This window comes from Taeniopygia guttata, chromosome 15 (genome assembly GCF_048771995.1).
Source record: "Taeniopygia guttata chromosome 15, bTaeGut7.mat, whole genome shotgun sequence".
In the NCBI taxonomy this organism is placed as follows: Eukaryota; Metazoa; Chordata; class Aves; order Passeriformes; family Estrildidae; genus Taeniopygia; species Taeniopygia guttata.
In genome coordinates, this window is record NC_133040.1 from 6,761,759 (window position 1) to 6,788,408 (window position 26,650).

The 26,650-nt window shown below is 39.0% G+C and overlaps 1 protein-coding gene across 34 annotated transcripts in view; it reads right to left on the bottom strand.

Moving 5' to 3' along the window:
• Positions 1-26,650, bottom strand: part of ARVCF (ARVCF delta catenin family member) — a 245,958-nt gene that overhangs the window by 161,530 nt on the left and 57,778 nt on the right. For all 34 annotated transcript variants that reach the window (XM_072936289.1, XM_072936282.1, XM_072936285.1 and 31 more), the window contains one exon: positions 1,143-1,209. The gene's annotated coding sequence lies outside the window, so the exon portion shown is untranslated. The remainder of the gene's footprint in view (positions 1-1,142; positions 1,210-26,650) is intronic.

The window sequence follows — 26,650 nt, forward strand, 5'->3', positions numbered from 1 at the left end:
TTAATAACCATCCTGCTGATAACTGCCGAGTGGGAAAAATAACTATTTTGCTTTAACTTTCCAGCCACTCCAAATATTTAAAGCAAATTCCCTCTATTATATTAAAATTAAAATCCTACACTGTATAAATAGGGATAAATTTCAGCTATAATAAACACTCCTAACTCATTTCATTAAAACTATGAAAGTAACAGAGCTAAGTCCCAAACAATTCAAACAGTAAATACTATGTAAACTCTGCTGAGAATCTTTCCAACAAACAGCTTTAAAACTTTAAATGAGCTATTTATTTTCAATAAAACTTTTTGGGTTGACATATATGTTTAATCTAAAAACAACCAAATGAAAATGGAAAAAACTTCATAAAAATCAGTAACGTGATATGTGTTATTCAGAGGATTATTTTCGAGGAATGCTTGGCTAAAACTATAATCCACCTACACTGAGGAAAATAAAGCAGTACACAGAAGGGAGCAATATTTAAGGAAAATAAACATGAGTACTTTAATATTTAATTACAATATTCACTTTCAAGTCCCCAGATTTAAAACAGACACACCAAAGTAATGAGGTGAATTCAGAGCAGCTGAAAATGCTTATGGTCATCCTCTAAGAGAGCAGAGGATTGGCTTTTGATTCCAGAAAGACTAAGACATAGCTGGCAGGGAGGTCATGGAGAGAGGAAAAGACATCCTGAGAGTCTCACCCTTACTGCCTGCAGGAAGAAATCCCACAGCCTGGAGGCATCCCCTGCTCTGTCAGGGGTAGAATGAAGCTAAATGAGTATTTCCATGGTAATAGGAAAAGATGGATCAGAGAAGGCACAAAAGAGAGCACACTGTTATCCTCAGCTGCACTTGTGTTCTACCCTGCTGCTGCCTCTGCTCTGGACACAATGGACGATGGCAGAGGGCCCTGTCCTAGCTCCAGTTTTAAGGGCTATCACAGGGGTATTCCCTTCTTTCTGCTCCTCAACCATTCTACCACTATGTTAAACAAATTTTAGTTGGCCTTCAATAGCATGCAAATAAAGGAATTTCTGAGCTGTAAAGACAATTTAATAAAAGGATAGTGATTTAAGAACACACATAATGAAATAGTAACAAGACACTCAAGAGACTCAGCTGCAGAAAACACAGTACCTTTTATAATCTTCCTTTCTTGTAGTGGCTTTTAAGATAGAAATTCTCCCTTGGTTCGATAATAACACTGTAAGAGAAACAAAGAAAATAACAAAGATTTTTATTCCATCTGGGGGAAGTAGGAAGAAGGGATTATTTTTGAGTAACTGATAACATTTACATAATGCTGTGGAAGTCTTTTATTTGTATGTCCCCTTGATTCCCCTTCCTGAGTCATGCTGGTTCACAAAAACGCATTAACTCTAGCATCTATTCCACCATCACCTGAAATCCCAAGAAAATCCCACAAAACTGGAGTATTGAAACTAAACTTCATTAATGAAGATCCTCCTGATTTCTGTCCCAGTGCCACTTACATGTGCAAAAATCACAGACTTATAAACTTAAAATTTAATCAAATATATATTTAATTCTCCATTAATTCCTAGATTTAAAAGCAAAAAATGTTTGCCTCATAAGCACAGATCAGAGCATTTTCAATCATCCAGGTCTAAATGCCATCTAGTGGCTCTAAAAATGTCAACTGTGGTTCCACAGATATACCTCATTCTGTCTGACATTTTTTCTTCTAACAGCAGGGAATAAGAGAAATTAGGACAAAAAAAATCACCAGAAAGAACTCAACGTTTTTCAATATATAATTTTTTTGTTAGAGCTTTATGTAGCATTTCCATTACAGTATTTCTTATCCCAGCAGCTTCCCAAAGTTAATCAGCAGGATCCTTTGTCTTGGTTTCCCACTCTCCTACTCTCTTCCTGACAGCAAGAACATTTCAAGCAGTTGATTCTTGCAGATCACCCTTGCTGGGCTTCACTTGAGGTAAAGTTTACCCAAAAACCAGACATGCCACTGCCCTTCCACCAACACATGGCTCCATCCCGAGACCCTTCCTCACTGTTCCTCCTTTGCCTCAATGCCACAAGGTGGCCAAATAAACACCTGAGCGGTAAGTAAGGAAAAGCACTTCAATCCTGCAGACTCACTGTAACCACAGAGGGGCTAAAAGAAAATTCTACATCTCTGATGTAAGAAGAGAGCTTCTTTGAAGCCTAATTTATTTTTGCTTTTGTCTCATAAGAATATTACTTATCTCCTCTAAGATAATTTTATTTACTTTATTAAGTCAGAAAGAAATAATACTTTACATTTAGTGTCACCTGGAACAGAAAAAAAACTACTGGAAAAAATACTTCCCTTGATTTTTCTTTCCTCCTTTTTCACCTGTATTTCTGTTGTTGATTCAGAGCCAAGAAGACAAGCTGCCTAAGGCCTGGGATGTCCTGGGTAAGACCCAGTCCCACTATAGCATTCATGTACAGCTGTGGGATTGTTGACTCTTTTTTATCACATAATCTGGGCGTAAAGTGCATTTTCCTACTTCACAAGATTCCAAAATATGTATATAAAATATCAGCACTCTTATATACACCCACAGTATTACTGGTGCTCTTCTTGTGATTATCACACCTGTATAGCCTGAAATTCAGAGTTGATCACCAAGGAAAAACTCCTTGTCTTTTTAACACAATTCTATGTGTTTCATTTTACTCTTGGAGCAGGGTATTTGCCAAACAGTGACAGTCCCTGATGTGCTGTGTGGGTTATGGCAAACACCTGGGTCAGGCACTGCTGTGCTCACACGGGCACAGCCCAGCGTATTGGCTGATGCAGCTCAGAGCTCCAGCCCAAATCCTGGGCAGCAGGACTGCAGCTTGCTGAGGCTCCTGGCCATCCTGCAAAGTCCCCTTTCTCAGCACTTGGTTGTGCCCATTTGACAACACAACCTGTGGTACAGAGGAGAGGGTGGAAGATGGAATGCTTGGATAATGCTTGGATCCACCAGCTTGGATGGCATTACATTTAATAAAACACCTGTGTTTCATTACAAAAATGCTGCTTCATTCCAGTGATATACTTTTATTGCTAATTTTAATCAAGTATCTTACAGCTCTCAAATGGGAAAGGTGGAGAAAAACCTGTAATGCCTTTTCAGATTGCTTGTTATCTCTCACTTGTAACTAATTACCCCAGTTGCACTGTTAAAGACTGAGTGGTTTCATATTTACTCACCAAAAAAAAAAAAGAAATCAGACAATTAGTCTCTAGCTATAGTAACTAATTAAGATAAATATTTTCAGAAGAAAGAACTTAACAGAACATCAAGGCACTGACACTGCAAAAATGTCTGGGAAAGTAAAGCATCTATCAGCAAAGCATTTCTTGCCAGTCAGCGAGTTTCACAATTGCATCCCCACCACACTTCATTCTTGTCCCACTCCAGTGAACATAATTAGTTATTAAAGCTTCTCTAACATGGTGACAATGTGAGCAGCTTATTAGACTACAGGAAGACTTAGGGACAAATTTTGATTCTGCACCATTGCAAATGTGTGCACTGCCAACAGATGAATGCTTCTACACAACCAGCATGATGGGAAGTACAGTAGCAATGTGTTCTACCATTCCTTTTTTTTAATGTCCTATTTTGTATCATCAGCTATGCCTGATCTGTGCTGGCAGTCTACTCCTCACACCTTCTTGGTGCCTTACTCAAAAAGCTTATCCACCCAAGCTCTTACTCATCCACCCAAGCTCTTGAAAACATTTGCTTTCAGTCAGTGGGAGCAGCAGTCTTCAGCCAGGTACAGCCTGGGCAACTCCACTGGACTGCCTGGCCCTTGGCTCCCTCTTTGCCAGTCTGAGTGCCAGTGACACGGAGCCAGTGTGACACAAACTATGGCTGGAACACGCTCTGGGGCACAGAGCACATCCCTCTGCACAGAAACTGGTGACATTAACACTGCCTAGTGTGAGGGAAGCAAGCAGTGTAGTCCAAAATAAATGATGGACAAGCAGACTGCTTTTCAATTCAGCTGCAATAGTACTATAAGCACACATTGCAAAATCTTGCCCAGGGTATGAAGAGTATGAATGGAAAGCCTTTATCTTTGGCTCTCTCTGTCACTCAAATGACCTTATCTCTGACATTTCTGACATTAAAATAACTAATAAGGAATTTGGATCATGTAGTTTATTTGGCAGCAGAAAAATTACCTGCAGACTCAGCTCCAGTCCTCACTGCACACTTACAACCTCAAAGCAGCCTCAAGGAACAAACGTTTCTGTCGCTTACAGCAGCAGACTGCAGTCAGCACAACTTCACTTGCCAAAAGCTACCTCAATGGAAAAGAGACCAGTGGAAAAGAGCTCACTTACTCCCAGATTAATTTGTCTGTCCATGTTTTGTTTTATTGATTGCAAGAAGCTGATAACCTCCAATTGTATGTTTTCCTTGGCAAGACCTCTTGTGACAGATAAATCACCAGAAGTTTGGGCAGAGCTGAACAGAGCTCTCAGAATTGTATTTGGTATCTGCTGTGATTTACTTAACTAAGAGACAAGGAGGTGAAAAGAAAGAATTTTCTACCTTCACCTTACATCTTCATTTGCTAAACTGCTATTTTATTTCACAAAGAAATGTAGGGTATTCTGACTGACAGCACAGTTCTGCTTTTATGTAAGGTATCAGATGGCAAACACGAGGTAGCTACATTACACAACTCAGTGTGTGGGTATATGCTTTGTCACAACTTGAATCAAAACATATGAAACAGTCATGGGAAGTGAGGTTTCTCCTCTTAAAGATGTGATACAAACATAATGAACAGCAGCCACCCAGCACACTCATTACAAAGCTTTCCATCAAAGAGGTGGACTTCAAGCTGTTTGATATTTTAATATTTACTCTCAATTATCTCTAGAAATTTATTTAAAACAGCATTATTTTTGTGTTACTTAGGAGCTCTGAGTTCCCTTAGAAACTCCTACTCATTCTTAATTATAGTGTAAATCAGCATGTTAACATCAAGCGAGCAACCACTAACTAAAGCAGCTGATACAAATGCAGACAAAGTTCAGACAGAAGTAGTGGCAAAATGCCCAGAAAGTTCCAAACCCCCTCTGAACAGCTCAGTCAATGTGGAGAGATACACAGACCTTTCAGAAGAGATGCGCTGGGTAATAGCAGTTAGTGCCAATAAATTTTATATAAATATTACAGAAGTAGTAAAGAGCCCATGCATCAGTACACAGACATGTCACAGATAAGAACTGTGGCTTTTTAAAATGTCAGGACTGAAAATGTACAACAGCCTATAAAATGTCACTCAAGTCATTACATGCTACCAGTGAAGTAAATAATTTATTACAGAAACAATGGCTGAACTAACTCTGCCAAACCAGGTGCACCTATTTCCTCTACTGTGTTGCTGTGTTGATAAAGACATGACATATTAAAAGAAAATGTATGAAATACAGAACTACAAAAGCCAGTGTACTGGGATTTACTTTGCTGTGCTATGATACAAGCAAAATTAAAGCTAATCCTTTCTTTTGAAGGAAATGTCACAGACTTCTGTGCATTTGGTAAATTAATATTTATAAGAAGCCCAGACAGTTTAGTGTTTTTAATACAGGACTAAGATTTCTTCCTGAACATCAAACAGAGAAGATGCACTCAAACAACAGTTTCTTGATTGCAACAAACCTAAATGACAGTATTTCCAAGATTTGTTTTCCAGCGAGTCATTCCGATTAGCAACTGTGTACAACTGAGACATCCACAAAATCCACCAAGTAGCCATAAATTATACATTCCTAACTCTTTAAAGTTAACACATAATAATCTTCTTATCAAGAGCCTGTTGACAGCTGCTAGTACTGTGTTCCTAATAATTCTCATTACAAACAGACATCTAGGAATGGAAAAACAAGGAACACACAGTCTAGTACCACAGTAGTGCAGATACATATATGTAAGTGAGACTTTACCAACAGCATTGTTTCAAGAACTTACAAAGCAATAAAACTGTAACTGAACACCTTTTGTTTAAAAATTTAATTTAAAATTTTACAGCTTAATATGCATAAGAATTCATCACACTCAATTAAATTAAAATGCAGCAGTTGACCACTTTTTATGAAAATTTTTAAAGGAATTTTGTTATATTACATGCTAATATGGAGTTTCATTTAATTTAGATTATTAATTATCTAATTTTGTTTTCTAGTATACTAAGGATATCTAAATTGAACTTGATAGCACTCATGGTATAACCAAAGTCACCTTTTATGTCTTACAGAAAGAGAATAAATTCTTCCAAAATTCTATAATGAAATTTAATCTTGGAAAAAGAAGGATAAAAAAATCAATCCTGGTTTTAGTAATAATATATTAGTGCCAACAAAGTTCACAACAACTGTGGGAAACTGGTTGCAGATGTTTTAATTCTCCAGGGTAGAAATTCCTCTCTCAAGCAAGCCAGATCAGTCCTGTAACCATAAGGTTAAGACAGCAGATTTTCTAAAGCAAGCTGGAATTTTTAGAAGAATCTTTGTTCACGGTTTTGATTCAAAAAGGAAAGCTGCAATTTGCAATCAATATCCTACTGCAGAGAGAGCAGAGATGAGCTGCTGGAGCAGAGCGGAGCAATGTCCCAGCTGGGGGGGATGACAATGACCAGCAGCGCTGTGCAGCAGCAGCATCGGTCCTTCCTGTGCTGCTCTGACACTGCTCTGGCGTGCTCACCATGCTGCACTCACTGCCCGTGGCCAACAGCTTCTGCCCTGCAATTACACTGGCAAGGCTTCAACTTGGAACAAAAGCAGCTACCAGAGAGTTAGTCAAGCTAGGAAATTTCTTACCAAAAATATGTACTTGAAAAATGTCCAGTTCTTTCTGTGCCCAAACGGAAGAAGAAAATCAGCCTGAGTGAAAGCTTAACTAACAATATTTTGTGAATAAAATTACAGGGTAGCCTCACTTAAGAACTGTTTTCCTGATAATTGCATTGCTGCAGATAAATCTGAATACTTTTAATAGTCTAAGCTGACCACTGGAATGACCACATGCAGTCACTACTAGGCCAGCACCTAATCCTGTAACTGGCAGAAGGCCTTCTGCCACAGACAGATTACTATCACTTGCTGATAAAGCTAAAAGAAAGGAACAAAAAAATACAGACAACATTGGAGAAATGACAATTCACAGAGAGAATGACAATTTGCTGAAAGTCAAGAGCTGTGAGTGATAAATCTCTGGAATCTCAGAAGCAATCCTCAACACCTAAGTGATGTCTTCCTCTTGTCCCTAAAAAAGACACAAATGAGGTCTCAGTCACATCTCTTAAAACTCTTCTTCACATGAAGAAGGATTTTAATTTTTTTTTTTAAACAAGAACTTAGAAAAGTAGCTTGAAACAAGGGGAGTCCTCTACCAAACCTGCAGAATCCATAGCACTCTGCTGGGTGGCAGGAGCTGCATACATCTTCCAGAAAACCGTCAAAGTGGATGTGTGTGTATGCAGGTTAACTTAATGAACATTCCCAAACTAACAAAATACATATAAATAGTTGGGAAACCAAATGGTAAGTAATCAGATAATTTCAGATGTGCTGGAATTCTTTAAACTTTATGTTCCACAGAAGCACTGATTTGACTAATGAGGTTTTCGCAGTAGAAATTGCAAGGATGCAAAATCCGTACCTGCACAACAGCGAAGAGCACAGCACGTCTGTCTGACTTACACAACAATTATGTATATTCTATTTAATTGCATAGCAATGTTTCCATTTGTCTTTGTTTAAAAATAATTTAAAGTTCCTTTTACTAATGATGAACTGAAGGCAGAAGTTCACATAAGAGAAAAAGAAGAGCCTCTACCCAGTCATGCACATGGATCAGTGTGACATTAGCACAGATTAGGATCACTAATATAAATTGCTTCAATAAAGCAACGGGAAAATTAAAGGTGAATTACTGTAGTAATCTAAACTGAAAAACAATTGCCAAGATAAGATATAAATAGCATCCAAAATCGCTGCTCTAAGAATGTAAAACAGATGGGTAGGAAGAATATCTAGGGATAGAAGAAATCAATCATTTGTAGTTGATATAGATGAGAGCTTAGTAACCTTTCCCAGCCAACTGGGAATTCACACAAAAAGCAGGGAGAGCTTAATGAAGAAGGAAATAAGAATATTTCTATTCCAAGTCCCAGAACTCTTACAAGCTTCATTCTAATGCACTCAGGCTACTGGACAGTCATAGCACTCTGGCTATTTAAAGATACACCAACATATTCAAACACTAAGCTACAGGTCTCCCAATTCTCAGGACAAACAAGAGCAGATAAAACATGCACTGTTAAGTTTCCAGAAGTATGTGTTCCCACACTCGCATGAAAGTTCTATAAGTATCTATAATCTTACATTAACTGAAGCGTGATAAATATATACATTTATTAACAGGGTTTGTTTCTTAGTGTTTTCAGTGCATATGTTTAATGATCATAGAATTGTAACACTTTGGTTTAATCTGGTCTTTAAATGCTGAAAGAGTTCAGCCTCTTCTTTTAAAGAGGATTAAAACATGAAAGCAACAGGAATTTGGTTATCCAGGCACTTCTGAAGCAAAATTATTTGCTCTGCCACACTGTTTCCTTTTTTATGGTGTATTACTTTAGTTCTTCTGATATAGAAAATTTATTACAAATCTACTGTAAACAAGTTGAATCTACTATTTAGACCTATATTAAAAAAAACAAACTCCTTGTTTTGTATTTATCTTTAAGGCAAATTAACAAGGATTACATGAAAACATATTCCTAAAACCCTAACATCTTGCTAATTTCAAGCAACTTGTTGTTTTTCTAAGAAATATTGGGAAGATGTGCTACAGACAACCTTACCAAGAAAGAGTGTTGGGATTCTGAGACAGACAAGCCAGTACTTAAAATAGAAAGAAAAAAAAAAGAGAAAAAAAAAAGGTGGGGGAGTCAACTCCAATCACTAGAAATTTGGCAATAAACTGCCTAATCTATTTCAGTGACAGCCTGACCTCAGAGTCCCAAATGCTGCATTTTGCTCCCAGTGGAGACACAAACAAGAAACCAAAAGTTTTTGAAAGGCCAAATGAAGCAGTGTAGTACTGAGGAGAAGAGCACATGCTAGAAAGCCTGGCAGTGAAACACGCTGCCACCAAATACATTTGTGGGCAGGAAGAGCACAGAAACACTGGCAAGGAAAGGCACTCAGAAGAGCCACATTTACACTGTGGACAGAACAGCAGTGCCACGTGTGAACTGGCACTGGCAGCGTGTGCCAACGTGTGACCCTGGGGAACTGTCCCAGCTCTGTCAGGAGAGCTCCATCGCTGTATTTATCCCTCTCACTGGATGGGCTTTGTGTGGCTCCTGTGGTACCTGCCAGGACAAACATCTGAATGTATGAAGCAGCAATGGACTAATTCATATTAATTGATCATTTTGATACGTGATTTAGTGACTGCAGAGAACTGTCTCTGCGACTAGACAGAAGAAAACAAGAAGGAAAAAAACACATGCCAGCAAACAAACAAGGAAAATAAGGTGAACAGTGAAGAAAGCACACACTGAGTTTGTCCTATGGAGCCACTGCTGGTCAGGAAAAGGAATAGGTAATTACTAGAAGAGAAATAAATGGGAAAACAATTCATATACAGTTGCTCCATGCTACAGTTCCTGCTCTTCATGTTGATAGAAGGATTAATACACATTCCTGGTAAGAACAGTAAGCGTGGAACTGCATTGCTTAAAAAAATTATTTATTTATCAGTACAGATTTGATACACCTGTTGAATCTGTTTGTCAGTACCATATAGCCTTTCCCCTTTTACTCATAAAAACCACAGGAAATGAGAACAATTGAGGCCACAGAAGTACCAGTGGCATAGCATTTGGAGGTGTGGATGCCCAGTGCCACACCGGGATCTCTCTGGGCTCAGACGTAATTGAGATCTCACGCCTTGCAGAACCTTTCAGCTGAGCACTCTGCTCACTGCAGCTCAGGCTCAGGGAGTGGAGCAGCAGAACAGGGACTAGCACAACATGAGAAACCACAAAGCAGTAAAAAGCTGACAGATCTAATTTTAGTTTTGCCAGCCTGGACAGTGTCCTCGCAACAAGCACCAAGTGCAATAAAACTGATGAACAGGACCGGCCGCCAAAAACACAGAAGGAGCAGCTCCCTCACACAAGTCTTATTTGCATCTTAAATACTTTTATGTGCAGATTTAAGAGACAGAATCTGGCTGTTATTTCAATCTGAAGGGCTGCTGTTGGATGGCAGCAGCCAAGCTGCTGCAGATCCTGCAGTCCCAGCACCTCAGGGCTGGGGCACACCACCAACGTTCCGCTGCCAAACTTCTCCCCTCTCATTTTATTATTCCTCTTGAATGATTCAGAGATGTCTCTCATTTCTGTGGCACCAAAATGCAGCTAAGGATCGATGATGCCAAAAACACCGGCCTCAAAAACCTTCAGCTTGACTAGTTATTAGAGAAGGGAAATATATTTCATATGACTACCTTGGAAACAAGCAAGGTATTTTGATTTTAAATCACAAACAACAGTGTCACAGGCATTAGGTGCCTCTCAGATCTCAAAACATAAAGAAATGAAACAGAGCCTATGAATACAGTATCAGATATAATGACACCATATCAGACTTGCAAAACTGCACAAAAATATACTTGTCTGAGACTTGCTAGAAAAATTGCAATGAACTAACAAGCAATGATATACTTTATATTAAAAAAAATGTAATCACCCTGAGTAGTCTGACAAAAAAACCTTCTATATATTAAGCTGCTCATATAATGCTAATAAATCTCCATGATAATATAAAATAAGCTGCTATTCCCTCTAGGCCTCATCTAAGACCTACTGTTGTTCTCCCTTAGAAAGGGAGATGGACTTTTCCATTTGTCCAGAGGCCATCCAGACACTAAAAGAGAGCAAGAAGCAAATATACCTTACACTGAAACCCTGTTATTAACCTACTTTGATTGACAATACCAGAGTTTTAATAACATAAAGTGAATTTTATGGTTTTAAATAAGATTTTTTCATCCACCGAAGTGCCCATACATTTTTGTAAATTTTGGTAAAGCCATTAGCATATATTTTCCAAGAGCTGGTATATGCATAACCTTATTATTAAAAACTTTAGCAGGCTCTGTCTCTGTTAACCACACTCAGTCCTACATGAAGGCAACAGGAAATTAGATTGTGGAAGAACTACGTAATTTCACTCTAGATCTTAATTAAAAGAAATCACTAAAGCCAGAGAAGTTTAAATCATTAAGAGAATAAAAGTCCACATTTAGGTGAGATTTAAATCCAAGGCTAAGGCCACAACAAATCTTAACATTACTCAGCTGTGTTCACCAAAGCTGAGACCTACAAATTGCAGCCTCTTTGCTGCTTAAAGTCACAAGCCACCATTCTTTTAATGAAAAGTTGTTTAGGAATATTACTGAGCTTTCATTAGGTCTCTGAGATGTACAGTTTTGAAGGGCATGTTTTAATTGTATGTTTGTCAATCATAAACCCATCCATTGTCACGGAAACACACAATCATGAGGAGTCAAATGATTAACTTGGCAGCTGAAACAAAAGTTTTATTGCTGCAATTGACTGAAACTCTCTGGTGTGCATATATTAAGCTGAATGGAACTACAGTAATGGCCATGCTGCTGGACACAGCACTCTGTCAAGACTTTAAACAGATTTAGTACTGAAAGTCTTTGTAGAAAACATGCATTATTCTGATTATGTTTAAGCTAGAGCTATAAGGAGAACACTTGGTCCTTAATATCTGTAATGACATAATCATGCAAAAGGAAATTATTTAGACTGTGAGCTCAGTTTCAGAAGCTGGCTGTTGAAATGAGTAGATAAATTAATTATACTAATTTACATGCATATGTAACCTGGATACAATAGAGACACCACAGAGAACTCCAGCATTTCTTTTTACATCTTCATTTCTCAGCTGCACCCAACTCCACACTTGTGAAACACTAAGAAGAGGAATTTGAAGAATGTGCAGTAACATGTAGGCATATCTAAAGGGGGCATTTGCACCTCTCCCAGAATGTTAAGGAAAAAGAAAACTGTTTAATAGAGAAAATTTTGGCAGGGCCAACCAGCATCTCCAGATTCCAGCTTTATGGGACTGAAAGCAGGAGTTATATCAGCTGCTTTTAATCCCCTTCTGAAATCAGTCAGTCACACCAGAAGCAGAACCAAGTGATCAGACATCTCATAGTGACAATTCAGAATATTAACTCACTGCATTATTTGTCCCAGTCCTCTCCATAACCTGCACAGGCTACTGTCAGCAAAGTCAATTCTGAGGTTTCAAATCCCTAAGAAAATTCAAAATACTGTCTGATGTCCAAAATAATATTGAAAGATGCTGAAAATGCAGAATGTAGAATAAATTTTATAGTTCTATTTATCAGTAACAACTTAATGAAATGCCATCATTAACACCATAATACAAATATTTTAAATTTACAGAGAATATTTTACTTTTGTAGAGATTTTCAACTTGAAACTTCAATGTATTTTCCAAGGGAAGTAATGTAAGCACCAGTAATTCCTATCGGAGGCACACCATGATGTATCCAAGGAAAATGTACAGCAAAACCTGGAATTAAAAGGAATTTTTTACTTTCATAACCCTATTCTGATTCTATGATCACTATGCTGACTCCTAAGAATGGAAAAGCTCAAAAGGAACCAAAAAAATTCCATTAATCCAAACCTGTAGATAACAGCACATATTTCCACATGCAGTTATAATTTCCTGCACATACAAACTGGTGTGTTCAAGCATCTTTTGAAGTAACTTTCAGAGTATCTGTGAAAATTTATTAACTTTAGTGCTCATTAGCTGGGTGCATGTGAATGCCCAGCGCCTGCAGTGGTGCCTGAGCAGCCAAACTGCAGCTGGAGGTTTTAACTTCTAGATTTCCAGCATAACTATGGCAGATCAACACACAGGCTCACACACATTAATGGGTACACTCCAAATTACAGGGGTGCTGCTGAAATCTTATGTCATTTTATGAGAGGAACAGATTGTTTTCACGTAGTTTCTATGTGACTTTAAACTCGGCTGTTTCACTTCACTGTATATAATATTAATTTATAGAAACTCCTATGATTTTTTTCTTATTACAGAAATTAAAAAGATCACGTCAGAGTATTTGCTATAAAACTGGACACCTTTAATTAACTATAAAAGACTTACACTGCAGAAAGTCCTCAGGCTTAATCTGGGAAATCAGGAATAAAAGAAAAGGATGAAGAATTTATTTATTTGAAAAAATCTAACACAGCCCCATGTAACTATATTAAATACTTTATCCAGGATAGAAACAGGCTGGATACGGTTGTGGGTATTGGTTTGGGATGCGGGTTAGTGTTCCTTCAGCTTTTTTTGGTTTGAGGTTTGGCTGGGTTTTTTTTAAATAGCGTCAGAGCAGTTTTCTTCCTATCTTGGAAACATGGTGAGGCAATAATAGAGTAATGGATGAGCAGAGTGGTGTGTTGCTCCCCTCAATCAAGGCAGACACGGTACTTCCCATCTGTGATGGGTCACCAATCCTTCAGGCAACAATTTACAGTAAGTCTCAAGAAAAATGACTCCGTGTGTGTGTGTGTCCACTGTGCCCGTGTGTGTCCACTGTGCCCACAACACAGCAGGGATGGACAACTACCCATGGCCATCAACAACACAGTTACTAAGGTAATATCAGATACATCCAATCTGGGAGAACACTGGAGTAAAATAAAAGCAATCAGGACTGTCAAGGTGTATCTGAAACTGTGGGACTCTTGAAAACCACAGATAAACAGAAAAAAATGAAACCAACTTCAGGGGTATAGAAATACTTTTTTAGGTTTTAGAGAAAAATATCCCCAAGTGAATACTTATTCATGTTCTATTTCCATTTCATAAAAGACTTAGGAATTACATCAAATTAGGTAATCTGAGTGCAGTGTTCATATTGAATAGTATCTAGTACCTAGTTACCTAGCCATAGTGATGAAATTTTATTCCCTTGCCACAGCTCAAAATTCTTAACATTTACTGTAAAATTGCATAACATTCACATTATTCCTCCTCAATGTTGAACTGCTCTTCTGATTCCAATCAGAAAAAAAATCGTATCATTAAAAATCCTCTTTATCCAGAAACACATGAACAAAGCTAAAAATGTCACTCTACATGCTGCGCATTCGATTCAGATTATTATATCAATTTATTCAGAATCACTCACCATCAGCTGCTCTTGGACTTAAACCTCTCCACCTCTTACTAACATACGAACTGCCCAGGACAACAGGTACTACTGAAGATTCTTGTTACACAGAGAACTATTCCCCCTTATACATAAATTTCATAAATAAATGCATAGGTTGTGTCAAAATTTCCTTTGAAGAACAAAGCTATGACAACTACCATGTTCTATTAAATAATGAGAAAGGAATGGATGCAGCACTGCACCCTGTACTCACGCTGTAGCCCCTACTGGAGCTGGGGAAACCAGCCATGAGTGCTACTGCCCTGAAGCCACGGTTTAGGGAGTGTGAAATTTCACGCCACAATATCTAAAAATATGTAGAAGCTGGAACAAGTTCAACATCAGCACAAGTCTACTGAAGTATAAGACTGGCCTTAAATATTTCAGCTATTCCAGCCCTGTGGATTCCTACCCCTAACAGTGCCAAAGAAAAGCACAGAGATGAACTTGCAGTAGTGCTTTGCAGGGTAGAGTTACAGCCAGAAGGAATGGGGGCTGCCATCCTGGATAAGGAATCCAGATGCTCTATGACAGCAGGAACAGTGACAGCACGAGTAGCACAGGACTGCACAGGAAGAGGAATCTGAACTCCCTGCAACACGGTGCCATACAGTGGTTTGCTCTTAGATCACTGAACCTGGAATCGTCCAGTCAAGAGATCTTTTTCTCCTACCTTTTACTATGATGCAATCTAAAACGACTTTTTATTTTTGTTTGCTTTTCATAAGCTAAGACTTTATATTTACATTGTTTTGCACTTCTGCTGGATCTCCTAAAGCTGTCTGTTTTGTCTGCAAGCAACTTCTGGTAATTTGTTCTGGGTGGTCTTCAGGACATGAAGGAAATTGGTGCACCACACCTGTTTTTTCAACACATGTAATGATTTATGTCCATCTTTGGTATTGTTCGACATATAGTGGTCCAAAAAGATAAAAACTGTGTTTGAGAACTTCTGTTCCATTTTTGCTTGCCATTTAAAACTTTGCTTGCTATTTATTCTGACTCTAAAATTTCGGTACTTGAGAAATTTCATGCAACAGTCCTTGCAAAATCTGGTTTGATAGACAGTACTTTGAAGATAAAACCCAGACAGATACTTTTTAACCACTAGAATTGTCTCATAGTGAATTTCTGCAGCTACAGAAAGAAGCAGCAAATGCCTGAAGCAGAATTTCACTTGTTTGGATTGTTTACTAGAGAGATTTAATTGACACACCAGCAGGTTATTTTGCTGATCTCCCTGCCTGTACTCTGGTTCTGCTCACAGATGAATCAATGATGTTGAAATCTTGTTACCTGCCTCTGTGGCTTCAAAACATCTGACTGTGCAAATTACTATTTTTATCTCTTTTCATTTTATAGGCTAGCTGTGTTATGCCCAAAAATGTCATAAAGATATATTATCTCCTCTTTTAGCAATACAGTACACCTTATAATTAAGAAATATTTATTAATATTCCGGTATCTGTCAAGCCATTAACCCCACACAACACAAATGAAATTACATCTCCCTGGAACCCTGCTAAGATAAAGCAGGATGAAGATTAAAAACTCTTGCAGCTGATCTTAAGGCTTCTTTTTATGGTGGTCACTCTTCACTGTGGGGACAAACTGCCATGAGGAATGTTTCCTGTAAGAGCAAGTAACCTACCTGAATGACTGGGAAAATGCCATGGTATTGCTGGGGTTTTTTTGGGCCAGTGCCTGAATTTGCTCCAGCTCTGGAGTTACCCAAAGATGTCCAGCAGCAGCAGGTCAGGGGTGGACACATCGCCTGCCCTGGCTAACACGTGCCCTCTCCTGGCAAACCCAAGCAACATTCTGTCTCCTTCTGAGCCTCCTGCAGGACAAAATGCTTTTCAGTGCTCAAAATGGTGTAAAAGTCTGTTTGAATCCAACTATGAAGTCTGATAAATACACAGAACCAGTACCTTTGGCTTGAGTCAGGATGTAATGCACTGGCAGAACAACCTGTGTTGGGACTAACCAGGAAGGACTGTCTTTGAGGTTTCTAAGATTTCTTTGAAGATTAAAGCAGACTTTAGCAGAGATACAAGCAAAGATTTCTGAAGAACTCTAAAACTGAAAGTGCAAAGGAAATGGTAAAATATGAAACACACCTTTCAACTATAGCAGGAAAAAATTATTTATTTCTCTACTGGTTTAACTGCTTTGCAATATTTTAAGACTATATTCCTTCAGGTCAGGAACTCTAAAGACACGACTTCTACCAACCACAGTTCCTTAACAGATCTTACACAACCTCAAGCATACTGTAGTTCATCCTGTTTCCCTTCTCCTGCATCCCTTCTGCACCGTCCCAAGGACACTGCCCATGTTTGCACATTTCCCCATATGGAATTACAGCAAGTAAACATAAATGGGAAACACATCCCCTCCTGCAGAGGGATGTGCTGCTCTGAGATGGGCAGGCAGAACTGGTTCCTGGCAGTCACTGGAGAGTGTTCACTCAGCTCACAGTGAGTGCCACTGGCAACAACAGGAATGCTTCACTAGGAGATTCTCGAGTGTTGCTGCTGTTTCCAACCTGCACAATTCTTGCTCTTTGTCTGGTCGTTCCTCCCTTTACTTTCCACAGAGAACCAGAACTAACTCAGTAACATTTCAGTTGAAGATTTCTTGTTCCAGGCTATTCTCTGGTTCTGTACCACCCATCCATTTACCGAAATCATTGGGGGAATTACAATCCTTTCCCCAGCTTATTTTCTCCAAGAACAAATGAAAATGACAAAATGTTTCTTGCCTTATCTGTTCCTCATTGATGCAGAGCTCTATGGCTAAAATGCTCATCAGAGTCAAAAACTTGGGCATGACTGAACTTTAAAAAAGCTAAAAACCAACTGGTTTAATTTATAGACCCAGGAGACCAAGTCAGTCACAGAAGAGTAAAGTAAAATTAATTTTCCATTCACAGCTGTCTTTAAAATGTGCCGCCTAGCCTGAAAAATACAAAAATTAGTATTAAGTAGACTGCATAATTGCTTCTGTTGGGCAAAATGGCTTCAAATTCCATCTTCACAGTTGTCATGTATCCAGAATATACCAGAAGATCCATTCAGGCAAGGCAAAATCTTTTTTCCCCCATGCTACTCCACTGAGTTCTGTGGACTTGGATAAGCACTGAATATAGAACATCTCAACATACAGTACATCTCTGAGCTAGCCTGATGGTAACTGGACTGAGTCTCTCTGGCATCTGTTTGGGAAGCACAACATAAGGCAAGTTCATCAGTTCAAACCTCATAAAGAGATGGTGCAGATGCACTTCAGAGCAGATACTGAAGACTTTATTTTCCATTTGAGAACTTTGCATCCTTTAGGTAATGCACATACATAAATAAAGAACATTAGCATAACAGCTTAAGAGATGCAATCTGGGATATTTTAAGCTTCATAAGAGTTTGCAGTTTTATGACAGCATTAAAATGCTCTTTGATTCAGCTGCAGGTTAACACACGGTGCCCATTTTCATTTCTGTGATAGCTGGATGTTAAATTCATGTGGCACGTGCAGCAGAAGGGAAGCAGCCAAGGATGAGTAACCCCTGGCAGGGCTGCACGCCTGGCAGGGCTCCCAGCCGTGGAGCTGCTCGGGAAGGGGCGGCCGGCAGCCCTGCCACAGGTACCCGGCCCTCAGCCACTCACACAAGTCCCCACAGCACAAACAACAAATTCACTTCCAGAACCAAACTGTCTCATAAATTCTTGTCATTCAGTATTGTAATTGTATTTCTGTGGCTTAGATTGTGGTTACTGGGAATTAAGCAAGCAGGAAGTGAGGGCTAATTGTAAAAGGCTAAACTCCCTTTTATACTGAAATCATTTTGTTATGAGTAACAGGGACCTAGAAAAGAAGGACAGCTATTGATGAGCCAGTGACAAAATAAAAACTTCATCAATTGCTGAGGTTATTTAGTGTGTCAGGACTGAAAGATTTGAAAGCTTCTAATTTAGTTCTTCACAAAAGAAGCTCCCTGCTGTTAACAACTTCACAATGCATTTTCAGCATTCAGCTTCAAATCGGAATCAGTACTGGAGCTTAATACTTCTCTCTTAGGTACTAAATCAAACACAAAGCTCAAATTCTGGGCAGAAAGCATTACCAGCTATTTACAGTTTAGGCAATTTCTTTGTATAGATAATAAATTAACCTACATATCTCAATCCAACAACTGAAGTCTGATTACAGAAATATCCTAAATATTAGTTTACGTACTCAGTGAAGTTCTGATCCAAACTGCACCTACATCAATCTAAATAAAGCATCCAGTACACAGATACTATTTTAGGTGCCTTTTGCTTCTGTTTTAATAGGTGTAATGCGAACAGTGGGCACAATGATATTTAAACAGAAAAAAAGTACAGCTTGGTTTCTGCAGTGACACTGAATGCAATCAATCTGCTAACACCTGACATCCGGTAAGCTCACAGTATCCATAAAAAGTATTACTATGTGTATGTGTTAGAAACATCCATATTCTTGGCTCCTTTCTCTCCTGTAAAGCAGGAGAGTGGAATTGCCCTCCTGAGACTCATAAACAGATTTTGATTTCATCCAGGAAAACTTTCATCTTTCTCTTTGCAACAAAAAAGTTTTCCCACCTCAACTTCTTTGCAGCTTCAATAAACCACTATGATCCATGGCTTTGTGGGTAGAGCAGCAAGTTCACATCACTAGACACAAAATACTGCAATCCCACAGCAAAAACGATTTTCTGAGAGCTGTTTACAGCTTGTAAGACAAAAGAAATTAAGATACATTTATATTAAACAAGTGTAGCCTTCCCTTCTTTCTTATGGGTTCTATAAAACATACTTTATTTCCCTCCATATATCCTGCCCTTATGTATAATGGCAGTTTCATAAGCCCTGACTCAAAGAGAATAACTTCTGCTGGCCAAAGAAATCAGCCCTGCCTATGGTCTGGGAGATTTGCCAAGGAAAAACAAGCTCCATGGTAAAGGTCATTAGGAATGAGAGAAATTCTTTACGCTGTGCTGAGTACAGAGACTAATCCACTTCTTTTGGCAGGAAGTGTGCAGGTAGCGGATGAGCAAACAGTAGTTCCAGACTCCTCCACTCCTGCTTTTCTAAGTATAATCAGGGAGCCATCCATTTTGACCTGCTTTCCTTTTGGTTTTGATGTCATGCACTACAAACCCCAGCATTATGCTTACTAGGACAAATCTATTGTCCTGTGCTAGAAATCCTCTCTAATAGTGTGGGGGATGCTGGCAGTAAGGGCAGTAAGTCAGTTGGCTGCTGTTATCATCAATCAAGCATGAAGTCTCTGCTATTCTGCAGCCCGAATTCTTTCTCTAACTGATTAGTCATACAGGCCAACTGTATGACAGTATTGCTTCCCAACTCCCATCACAGAACTCCTCCATTTGGAGTATTAAAAACCCAGCTGATGAGGTCAGTGTTGCATGACACAGAGGAAAGGGAGGAAGCACAGCAGCAAAGGACAGAGGAAGAGATACAATCCCCTTATCCCTACTGATCTTCATGCCAAAAGGAAGTGAGTGAAAGCTTGAAAATCAATTCAAAAGTAAATAAAGCACGAGAGGCCAGCAAGGCAAGCACCAGAAAGCTATTTTAAGGTTCAGAGTGAATTAAACATGCAAAGAAATTAAGCATAGCAAGGAAACAATAATACTGCAGAATTAGCATTTCTACTGTTTTTTAGACAACTAAGAAAGGCATTTCAGAAGAAGAGTATCAGTAACATAATTAAGTTGCATTTGCTTTTTGCTGTGCTCAGGAGGGTTTTCTATTTCAACAACCCTCATAAGAAAAAGAAATGGCCTCCTTATAAAACATTCCCTTGTTATTTTCTCTTTCACATTCTGTACTGTTCCCCATAGAGACCTTATGTCAAAGGTGGCCTCTTTTGCCTATGTAGAAAAATAACTACTCAGCTATTTCTCCCATCCAAGAAAAAGAAAAACACCTTGCTCAAGAATCCCATTTCTGGATTGTAATCTATTTCACTTTTCTCAAACACCCTACACATGCCCACATGCCTGCTTGCTAGGAAAGCATTAATTCAGGGATTTTACAAGGTGCTATCAATATTTTAGCCCCAAATCACTCTTCTTTCTGCTTCTTTGACCTACACAAATCTACTTTATATGCTCATGCAGTTTCTCTTGCATTTTTCTTTTTCTGCTGGAGGTCACACTTGGTTACAAAAACCTTTGGACGTAATTAATTCCAATTTTATCACAGCCAACAACTTAATCTAAAAGGATAAGCATTTACCATAATGATCTCCACACTATACAACAGACAGGCACTAAAATAAGATGCTTTACCCATAAATGTCTACCTCTGGATCAATGTCTTTCATCTTATAGTTTTGCCAAGCAAATTATCATAAAAGCTAAGTTACCAACCCAGAGATGTCTTTCTGTTTCCCCCTTTTTCCAGCACCCAGCACCACTCTCCTGTTTTAGAGCTTTCATATGCTCTGAAAGTCCAAGTCAGTGGTCCATAAACAGCTGTACCCTAAGTGACTCTCACACAGCTTTTTTCTCCAGTGCAGCATAGAGAGAGACAGATATTATGCACGATACCAAGGGTCTCTTCTGCTGTTTAAAATATTCCATTCTCACCATACCTGCTGGTTTCAATATTCAGAAGTTAAAGCACTGCTGAGCAGGCACCCAGTGGGATTTCAGAGCAGAATGTAAAGGGGAATTACTTGGAAAAAAATAATCTTGCAATGATGGAGTCCTGCAGTTAGAAAGTGCTCCAGTTGCAGAGTCCTCTCCCACCAAATGCTGGGCATATGAAACAAGAAAAAACAGATGTGCCTGTCCTGCCATGCTTATCAGATAAATCTACAAAATACACCTTCACAGAGTTGCCTGCAGTATGTGCCACATAAATAAAACAAATCTAAGTGCAATCACAATGCAAGACAAATAAAATAAGCACGATGTGTATGTGGATATTCTCTAGCAGATTGCTCTGCTGTCTTCTATCAGACATTGATACATATAAAAACAACTGTGAAACAGAAAAAGGAATCTTTTGTATTTTATATTCTTTATAACAGAAGCTGGCTTTTAAAAATTTGGTATGCATCCACTGAGACTTAACCACAGCTGGATTCTTCTCTAGTGAGTTTCTTGGGGAAGGACTGACTTAATTTTCCTCATTTGTACTGTGCAAAGCACAGTATGGTCTTAGTCCCAGCTGGGGCTTGCAGGCACTGTTACAATGGAATCACCACACAAGCAGGGTGATGTGCTCAATGCAAAATTCCTTGGTTTTAGTGGGCAGCTTGAAAGATGTGAGAATAAAGCACCACACCAGTGGTAAACATGCCTTCATTGTACTTTTAAAATAGCTGCTTACTCCTGGTTTTTAATGCTTACCCTTCATTCTCTCTCTTGCTTCTCCTACTACCTCTACCTGGGGAGATAGTTTACATTTATTATTTGCTCCAAGAGATGCTTAGCTTTCCCTAAGAACAGCATTAAAGGAAAACTATGCACAGTGGGGGAACAAAGGGTTAAATGGAAACTTTTAAACTTTTTTTTTTTTTTTTTGCTAGCATTCCTGAAAAAATAGGCTGAAACATTTATTTTTCAGCCACTAATAACAGGATAAGCGTCAGACATAACTCAAAAAAGTTCTACTAGAGCTCTCTGCAGCTTAAATGTTAAATGTATTCATATTTGATTCCACCCTCAGAAAGCCACTTCTCTTCTGTCTTTCATTGTTTATATTAGATATAGTGAATCATGGAAATAAAGTGACATGAAACCACATTTACACTAAAGAAATCATCCCACATATTTTCAAATTCTCTTTTCTGCTATTTCCGTACCATGCCTCCTATTGAGTCTGTGAGATTGATTACCCAAGCAAGGGCTAAGCATTTATTCTTGACTCCAGTTATTTAGCTGCTCACATTCTCATCTTAGCAGGCCAATTTAGAGGAAACAGATGCATTATCCATCAGTTCCAGAATCTGAATGAGCATATACAGGACTGTCTATCTGACCTGTGCCTTACAAACAACAAAGTGACAGTAATGCTAAGCAAAGATAATGATGTGAAAGTACGATTAGGTGCCTTTGCTGTGTGTGTGTGAGCTGTGGTACCCCACAAGAGATGGCTTTGCCTGCACAGAACATATCAAGGACAATCAAATGCCTGACTTCAGCGCCTCTGACACTATGAATGCAGGGCAGCACATCCTCCTAAAACTGAACAGGCATATTTTTAAGGTATTAGGTTGGCTACAGACTATCAGAAAAAACATATCCTATAGGAATGGACACATTCTATAGCCCTCAGCCTGGTCAGTATGCAACGGGAATAACCCCAACTTGCACTCACAGAACGATCCTACCAACTATTACTGCTACATTTCAAGACTGAACGTATTTAACTCAGCATTGTGTGTCAGCCACAGAGAGCGTGAGAGCTCAGTATGTGAAGATGGGGTTTTCTCACTGTTTAGCTCCAGCTAAAAGGGTTATAGTTTATGGTTTATGACTAAGTGAAATTTGACAAAGCTTCAAACCCCTCACATATGCCCAATCTTACAAGGATGTCATAAAAGGTTTAAAGACATTGCTCTGAAGAAGGTTTGGACCAGATGACCTCCAAAAGTCCCTTCCAACATATATTATTCAGAGATTTTAAGACAAAACACATTATGGTCTCTAAAGCCTTCAAAAAGGACCCACACCTTGAGGCTTTATTCCTCTGAATTTTCAGGAGGTCAAATGCTGACAGAAATTGGGCATTAGCAATTCCTTTGAAGTCAATGGAAATTACAGCCCCTCACCCATTCAGCAGGTTTTGGTTTAGAGATTTTAGTGTGACTGCTATCATGAAGACAGGGTTTGGTGATAACTTCTTTGCCTCTCTCCCTCCCATCCCAGCATACATTCACACACAGCCTCCATCCCACATCAGACATGCTTCCTCAGCCTACTCATCTGCTTGCAAACACTTCCTTTTACAACTACCCAGTGGAATCAGAGCACAGGAACAGGACAGGCGCTCTTAAAGGCTGACTCCCTGTTCTTAGCCACCTACAAAGCCAAGTTACTAATCATGGGATAATCTCAAAGCTATATATCTTCATGGAAAGGAGCTAGCACAAATACTGATCTCTTTAAATGCAGCAGACAGAAGGAGCTCCCCCTGCTTTCCAATATACAGCATGTGCTGTTATGAAGCTTTATTTTAAAGCCAGATATGTAAAGGCAAAATGAGATTAACAAGCAGTTTCAGCATTGTGAATTCCATACCCAGGCTGCATAAAGTCCAAGCTGATCATTCCAAATTAACTTACCCTTCTGCAAGAGTGACAGTGAACACAATATAGAATGCTGGAAGAGTCCTTCCTGCACTTCTAAATGACAGGCCAACATATAATTAAATGAAATCTGTTTACAAGTCTCAAAGTATTTTCAAAGTACTGTTGCAATTACAGTGCTCAAATAACACATTCTAGTTTCATTTCCACTGCCACCCTTTCATCACATTTCTGTATGGAAATTCCATACAGAATGAATCCTGCTCCATGCTGGCCAGAGCACAACCCTCTCACAGCCACTGCTGCCTGTAGCAACAAGGGATGGAGTTCAAGACCAACAGACGGATGGGTGATGACTACTCAAAATAATTCCAGCATTAAGAGGCAACAAAGGATCCTCTCTCTCTCTTTGGACTCACTAGGACCTACATCACTGAGCCAAAGGATATGTTGCCAACTTCTCAGACAAACTGCATCAAACTGCATGTTGCTGCTGTGGAAACTCCACAGGCTCTCACTTAGGGTTTGCTGATCTGCTCAGACAGCAATTCATGTGGAAGTGCGAGCAGACTTGCATTTTAGGAGAAGCTGAGAATTCTTAAAAGGTTCCATCTTATGTCTTTGAAAACTTTTGTTCCTTACTTGTTACAGAACACCTTAAGAACAATTTCATTCATTACTTAAAATTGTTCTGTTGTGACACAAGAAATAAAGTTTGAAAATAAATCAAGAAGTTTTCCTTTGCTGCTGCTTCTGTCAGTATTCCAGGCTAAACAGAAAAAATACCATATTTAGCTTCTTGCAGCTAAATTCTTCTGAATCACAGAGGAATAACAGACTTTGTGTCATATGATGCAAACTTTTATCAGTGGCACTGTTACCAATTGCCTTCATAGTTTCATTTTATTTCTATACCTTAAGTTCTCTCATTCATAAAATGAGAGCACCACCCTTAGAGGTCTAGCTCCACTGTGTTACTCTGATTTCTATCGAGGCTAATTATTTTTCAAAATACAGTACTTACTATTGTCCTGAAAGAATGAACAGTAAATAAGCCATGAACAGTAATAAAGCTCTGTGCATGCGTCAGACCCCAAATATAATTGGCTCCTGAGTGTGCTACAAAATCAAAGCCTTCTGACCTGTGAAATGGTAATGTGCATAGAATCCCAGAATCTGCTGACTTGGAAGAGCTCCAACAGGATCAGCGGGTTTTGATTTACTGGTTTAATAATAATGCAACCAATGGACAAACAAAATGTTTCTGTTTGTGTTGTTTCCAGGAAAGGCAACACGGGAAGTCATTGCCAATGATCTCATTAGTCATGTTTAGCTACAGTCCTCCAGATATACCTCTAAACCATCTTCAGAGAGAGTAAATAACCATTTTCTTTGATCATTATGTATCAGTGAGGGAAAATCCTGTACATCTAAAGCAAGTTCTAGAACAGGTTTTCAAAGCCCATTTTCTGAATAAATAAAGATAATGCCAAAAAACCCCAAACCTAAATCGAGTAAAACAACACACAATATGGATCTGGGAAAAATGTCAAGTTCTTTCTTTGTATTTTTAGTGCATAATTAGCGCTATGCAGAACTTCCTCTGCAGCTGGGATACACTGTGGCATCTCTGAAGAGAAAATCATGGGAACTGAGGTTTTATTAAGTCTGTTTATGAAGTATTGTAATGAAATAAGAAAATTAAAAGGTTAAAGGTTGAACTTTACTATTAACTCTGATGTAAAACGAAGATGTTTGCTCTTGCTGTTGATTTCACCTTCTAGTGCATGAAGGCTGAATGTGTATGGCTCTTGTTTTGATTTGGCTGTAGGTCTTGATGCCGCAATGTGCCTACCCACAGGTATAACACTGGGTTACTGAGCTCCTGTATCAATCCATTCTCCCTCAGTGGGATGGATGAGAACTGTTCTAACAGTGTCCCCCGAATGCTTCACTATTCCACAACCTTCCATCAGCCCTAGAGAGACTCCAGGCTTTCAGGCAATTCTTCAATCCTCCCAAACACAATCATCACTTCCATTTCCACGTGCCTATTTCAGCCCTACACAAACAGGGGGATTTATAGTTTGTGACCTCCTGACCAGTAGATAAAGCAACATGGTCCATGAAGAGGGTTTTGTTATGCCACAATACAGATACAATTTCCAGCATCAACATTGTTAATTATTCCACAACACTTGTGCTTGAGTGTACATAAGCTACAGAATTTTGCCTGATTTGTTCTTTTCCAGTTTTATAATTTCCTACTAAAATTGGGTTTTCTTTTGCACATTCATAAAGTTGTCATGTTGTAAAACAAGTGGAACAGCAGTACATCAAATGGAGGTGAAATTCCTTTTTAAATTACCCCAGAGGAAACTGAGTAAGCCCAACAGAGATCCCATGAGATCTGAATGATCAGTAGACTCTCTCAAGAAGATCAGTTCTACAATCTATAGAAGAGATCAATTAATCAGGAAATTGTGTGGCATTTCTAAGCCAAGGCATTCCTGTGAGAGCCCTTTCAAGCCTCTAGACTGCAGAATCATGAAACTCATGAGGAATGAAGGTAAGGACACTGTCAGAGTCTGCACATGACAACAGGAGGAAGCAGCCAATTAGCATATTGGTGCAGTGATCTAAATTACAGTTAAGTCTGCAGAGGCTATAAAGGATGCTCCATCATGTCACTAATGACTTATGGGGATAGGAAGAAGGCAGCCTGGTAAAACTCCTGAGAGGCAAGAGCTGGGATGTACTGAGATGATACAAAAACACAAGAGAAATTGCACCCACACCTTGCTTCAAAACCCTGCTTCTCAGCAGAAGAGACTCCCTTTGGCCTTCTTTTCTCTCTCCTCAGCACTTCTGAAGCTGTCCTAGAGCTTTGTAATCCCTTGGGAGCCCTGTGTTACACAGCTCCCTCTACATCCCTAAGGCAGATGGTATTCCCTTCACACACTCATCAAAACCATGTCAGCAGGGAAAGGCTTCTGAGGGACAAGC